Source organism: Pinus tabuliformis, chromosome 3_1, assembly GCF_031772625.1.
Source record: "Pinus tabuliformis cultivar Carrire ecotype Pingquan chromosome 3_1, CPIR1, whole genome shotgun sequence".
Lineage (NCBI taxonomy): Eukaryota > Viridiplantae > Streptophyta > Pinopsida > Pinales > Pinaceae > Pinus > Pinus tabuliformis.
In genome coordinates, this window is record NC_142301.1 from 929750268 (window position 1) to 929756405 (window position 6138).

The window sequence follows — 6138 nt, forward strand, 5'->3', positions numbered from 1 at the left end:
TTTTGTATAAATAGGAGTGTTATATCCTTCATTTGTAATTTGGAATTTAGAATTTAGAATAGAGAAGTTAGAATTTAGAACCTTAGGATCTTATAAGTTTGTAATGAGAAGTTAGAATTTATAATCATGGTAATGGGACCTCATGGACAAGATCATGGACCTCATGGACCTCATGGACCTGAATAAGGAATTCCTCAAACCCACATATACTAGATGTGTTAGATATTATATCTTTCTTGAGAGGATGTTAAAGGTGGAATCATAGTTGTACGTCATGGTTGTGACTTTGGATTGGAACAAGTGGGTAGAATCCAACATAGATGAGAGGAATAAGATCAGGCCTCAAGTATTGGATAGTGATTGGCTCATAGATTGCAGTTATTTGGTGTCATTCATAGGCCCTAAAGTGGAGGTCATTTTCTACAGTAACACAAAGCCTTCTAGTGTTGGCAAAATGTATGATATTTTTGCTAGGATGCTGGGGCTGAGTAAAGGTGGTGCTGTTTTAGAGAGAGACCATCAATAGAGTTATCTAGGGCCAATATTTTGCCCATTATCCAATATAGGGATGGAGGGATGAAGACACATGTGCACATGGAAACATATGCACTTAACCCAAAATGGTATATGGAAAGGTGTGGTGGGGTTTCTCCCATTAATGGTCACTAGATCAAGAATGGATTTTAAACTACAATTACATAACTTTACAATATAAATTAGGGGAGAGCACTTTGAAGATAGCGGATTTAGTTTGTAGGTCTCATAAGCCCCTTCAACAAGCCTAATTTGAAGGAAGATCATAGAGACTTGTGTTAGTATGATGAATTTGGTCGATAGAGGATGCATGTGATGATGCATTAGAGATTCGACATCATGCTATTTTCCTTTTGTTTTAGAGTATGAATTTCTTAGTAATAGCGAGGAATTGGACCACATACAGTTTTATCCAATTTATTAAAAGGAATAGACTTGCCTCGAGGAGAGTGGAGAAGCTAGTTGCAATGCATGGTGCTCTACTTCTTACAAATGGGAAAACAATAGAGTATTACATGAGACCAATGACACAATGGAATGTGGATCCAAATTAGGAGACCAGTGAAGCAACGGAATGTGGATCCAAAGTAGGGACCAATGACACATTGGAATGTGGATCCAAAGTAGGGGACCAATGACACATTGGAATGTGGATCCAAGGTAGGAGACCAATGACATGATGGACTGGACGAGATGCAACACGGTTCACTTGATGTACCATTAGGTACTCATTAGAGTGGCTCTAGTTTAGATAGTCACAGTCCCACCGATGGTTTTCATGTATTCATACAACATGTGGATGGACAGAACCAATGAATGGAATTGACTCCTTGTTGTTCATTTGAAAGTGTTTTCCTTTAGTTACTTTCTCTACCCACTATTAATATTTCTTTAACTCTAAATACTAATGTTGAAGTCTTTGATTCTTTACTATATATGAATTAATATGTTTCATTTAAAATTTGAAACTATGTATCTCAATTTTAGATCTATCTTAACTCCAGATGTACGAAGAGAGAGATTTGATCTCTCTAGGCGCTATGTAGCTCTGGAATTAAGATGGATCTAGGTTTGTCTAATTATAAATATAACTATTATTATTATTATTATGTAATTTGACTGAGTCAAAATATTTTATTAATAATTATAGTTATTATTTTTTCATTTTATTTTATATATTTATTATTTTTAATATTTAGTTCTAGATTTGATCTCTCTAGGCGCTTTGTAGCTCTCAAATTAAGATGGATCTAGGTTTTTTTAATTATAAATATAATTACTATTATTATTGTTATGTAATTTGAATGAGTCAAAATATTTTATTAATAATTATAGTTATTATTTTTTCATTTTATTTTATATATTTAATATTTTTAATATTTAATTTTAGATTTGATCTCTCTAGGGGCTTTGTAGCTCTGGAATTAAGATGGATAATTATTATTATTATTTTTTTTATGTAATTTGACTGAGTCAAAATATTTTATTAGTTGATTCTATTACAATAAAAATAGTTATTGCCCCAAGAGGGGTTTCACGACATTGTATGATAGAGATGTATAATGCAATATAAAGGTTTTCACGGTCAAAATAGAAATAAAAATAAATAATTGTTATTTTTATTATTTTTCTTCCGTAATTAAGCTAAACATGGTTTGCTCCAAATTCAAATAAAATTAAGATAATGCTAAATTAATCCATTGACCGTTTTATGTTGACAAATATTTTGGCTCCAGTTAAAACCCCATAAATTTTTCCCTAATTTTCTTCTCTATTAAATTTTATTTAAAGTAATAAAATTCAATTGAGCTTTCCTAGCATATTTGAAGTTTCCACACATAATTGATATTTGAAGTTTTTTGTGCGAGAGCTATAGATTCACAGAACGTCTTTCCTACATCACAACACCACTTTCTTGGCTGGCTTGCTTTCTTTTTTTTTTTTTCAAGTGATTCGGGGACTTATGAGTTAATATCCAGTAGTGGAGATCGTTGTTTGAGCGTGAGTCAATTGTTTCAGTCTCTGTTAGTCTAGATCTTTAAGATTCCTCGATCTATTTAAATTCTTTCTTCGGTACTGGGAAGATTTGTTTTTCTTTGAAATGAAGGGTCATTGCCGCTTGAAACTTTTGAATTAATGGAGTATGGAAATCTTGTTTTTAAACAAACTCTTTGTTGGATAAATTATTCCAACAGCTAGCTAAGAGAATAGGCTAAAGATAGTTTATCGGATAGATTGTTTCATCATCTCATTCTTGTATTCAGTCTTTTTCCTGTAAACTCTTCAAGTTTCTCAACAAACTCCTTGCTGGATAAATTATCCCAACAGCAATAGGTTAAAGATAGTTTATGGGATAGATTGTTTCATCATCTGATTCTTGTATTCAGTCTTTTTCCTGTAAACTCTTTAAGTTTCTCAACAAACCCTAGCTACGAGAATAGGCTAAAGATAGTTTATGGGATAGATTGTTTCATCATCTAATTCTTGTATTCAGCGTTTTTACTGTAAACTCTTCAAGTTTCTCAACAAACCCCTTGCTGGATAAATTATCCCAACAGCTAGCTACGAGAATACGCTAAAGATAGTTTATGGGATAGATTGTTTCATCATCTGATTCTTGTATTCAGCCTCTTTTTCCTGTAAACTCTTCAAGTTTCTCAAAAAACCCCTTGCTGGATAAATTATCCCAACAGCTAGCTACAAGAATAGGCTAAAGATAGTTTATGGGATAGATTGTTTCATCATCTGATTTTTGTATTCAGCCTTTTTCCTGTAAACTCTTCAAGTTTCTCTACAAATCCATTGCTGGGTAAATTATCCCAACAGCTACCAGAATATCTGCCCAAATTTCCCTACTGCCTTTGAATGCCTAACATTCTAAAATGGAATGTCTTTCCATTCCCACTTTTCTATAAGAGCAAAAGATAAATACCCTTTATTCCCACACTTCTTTTGTTTCACAAGGGAGTTGATGAGAATTAGTCCTTCATGTTTCAGAAGGGAGTTGATTAGAATTAGTCAACTGAGCAACAAGAATTTTAGCTCTCCAATAAATATTTCCCTCTATGTATGTTTTTTTGTTGATGATTATAAGTGGGATCAATATAGTATTTTTTCTTTCTCCCTTGCTCCTTATCCAAAGTACCCTTGTGAAACATACATAACAAAAAAATTATCTCTTTGTTATTTGTGGAATATATGTTTAACCAAATATCCCATTTATTAAACCATTTGTTATTTTGGGGCATCCAAGTTTAATGACAAATTTGTCATTAAACTTGGATACCCCAAAAACATTACCTTTTAGAATTCGAAAACATTTCAAACAAGTTCGGATCTCAAATCGAACATGAACTTCAGCAAATAATTTTTCCTATGGCTACAGGGTTTCATTGAAATTTGATTATAAGAATCAGCAAACTAAAAAAAACCTGCAACATGTTTTATATGTTGATCATTTGTGCAGAGACTCAAGTAGTTTCTATTCCAATTTGCAACATGTTTTATGCTTAGGTAGTTTCTATTCCAATTTGCAACACTTTTTTTGCTTGTTGATTTGTCCTGAGGCTCAAGTCACCCGGCACTATTTCAATTTCCTCGAAGATGTGTGTAGACTCTAGAGCTGGAATCTAATCTTCTTTCTCTACCCGAGGCTAATGCCCTTGCATCCATCCCTGTGCATTCCAGACTCATCTCCAGCCACGAATTATAGCTTACATTGCATGAATTGAAGGTTAATTCAATCATTAGTGTTTATAACAATCACATATTTGTATTTGTATTCACTCACTAATGTTTATAACAATCACATTCAGTCACATATTTGTATTTGTATTGTATTCAGTCACTGATGTTTATAACAATCACATTCAGTCATTAATGTTTATAACAATCACATTCAGTTACATATTTGTATTGTTAATATAGATTAGGGAATGATAAATTAGTTTAGATTTATTTTAATTATAGATTTATTAGGAGTATAGTACATTTGGGTCTCATGGCATAATTTTCTTTATTTTTGTAACCAACTTGGCGGATTAACATCTATCTTTTTTTTTCGGCAGATAGCTGGCGCGTAATCTGATACATATCAAACGCATAATCTGACACATATTAAGAAGGATTTACCATGGCGGAGTGGATGATCAGCAGCGAGGAGCATTTGATAAGCTCCGATGAGGAGAATTTCATGAGCACCGATGAAGAACATTTGATAAGCTCCGATGAGGAGAATTTCATGAGCACCGATGAAGAAAATGAACGATTTGATCAGCACTACCAGGAAGCTCTTCTTCCCTCCATCCATGTCCCTCCAGTACAGATCATCCAACTGATTACAGAAGAATCTTTATTGCAAGCACAGAGAGAGGATTTACGTAAGGTGATGGATATCCTTGCTGTGAAGGAGCAACATGCTCGCACACTCTTAATCCATTATCCCTGGGATTTTGTGACATTACAAAATGCAATTGCCCACAGAGGAATTGAGTGGTTGTTTTCACAAGCGGGCGTTGCACTTACACCGGCATCAACAAAATCTCTAGTTACCATCTGTTATAAGTGTGCAGAGAAAGATTTGAAGGAGGGGGACACGGCCACAATGATGGATTGTGGTCACACTTTTTGCAATGTCTGTTGGACGCAGCACTTTCTTACTCAGATAAGCGAAGGACAGAGCAAGCGGATTAAGTGCATGGCTCCCGATTGTAATATCATCTGTGATGAAGACATTATAAGAAAGCTAGTCACTGTAAAAGATCCTGGAGCAGCCCAACGCTTCGATCGCTGCCTATTTCAGTCGTATATTGACGATAATCGCAAAGTGAAGTGGTGCCCTAGTGTACCCCATTGCGGAAATGCAGTTCGAGTTGAAGGAGATGTTTACTGTGAGATCCAGTGCACTTGTGGACATCAATTTTGCTTTAATTGTTTGGCTCAACCACACTCTCCTTGCTCCTGTCTGATTTGGAAGCTGTGGGATAAGAAATGTCGGGACGAGTCTGAGACATCAAATTGGATTTTAACTAATACCAAGTCGTGCCCCAACTCTCAGAAGAACGTGCATAAAGATGGTGGCTGCAACTTGGTGTGGTTGTGGTATTGACAATGCATATGATGCGCATAGTTGTGGTAGCTATAAACAAGGTTCTTATCCTTTTGCATTTCACACCTTTGGAGATGACATACTGAGGGAAAAACTGACAGAAACGGAAAAAGCATTGAAACAGAACCTGTTTGAACATCATCAACATCAACTAGAGGCAACGGTGGACAGGCTTTCAAAGATGATTGATGGAGATGAACAATTTCTTATCACCAACCGGGAAAAAATTATTGATCTTAGTGTCCTCACTCAAGCATGGTGTGCGAAATTGTTCGAGTTTATCGAAAAGGATTTGTTGCCTGTCTTCAGGTTGCCAAGACATTTCATTGCTACCTATAACTCCATGGGTCTCCACATACTCTAAAAAGTATGGTGAATATCAAGAGACAAAATATGATGTTATTGGTGTTAAGTTGTATTTCCTATTTTATGGTGTTGTTGGTGTCAAGTTGTATTTCTTATTTTATGGTGTTGTTGGTGTTAAGAGATAAGAAGTT

The 6138-nt window shown here is 34.8% G+C and overlaps 1 pseudogene; it reads left to right on the forward strand.

The window, feature by feature from the left end:
* Positions 1-4666: 4666 nt before the first annotated feature.
* LOC149190801 (putative E3 ubiquitin-protein ligase ARI1 pseudogene) lies at positions 4667-5641 on the forward strand (annotated as a pseudogene).
* Positions 5642-6138: the final 497 nt, after the last annotated feature.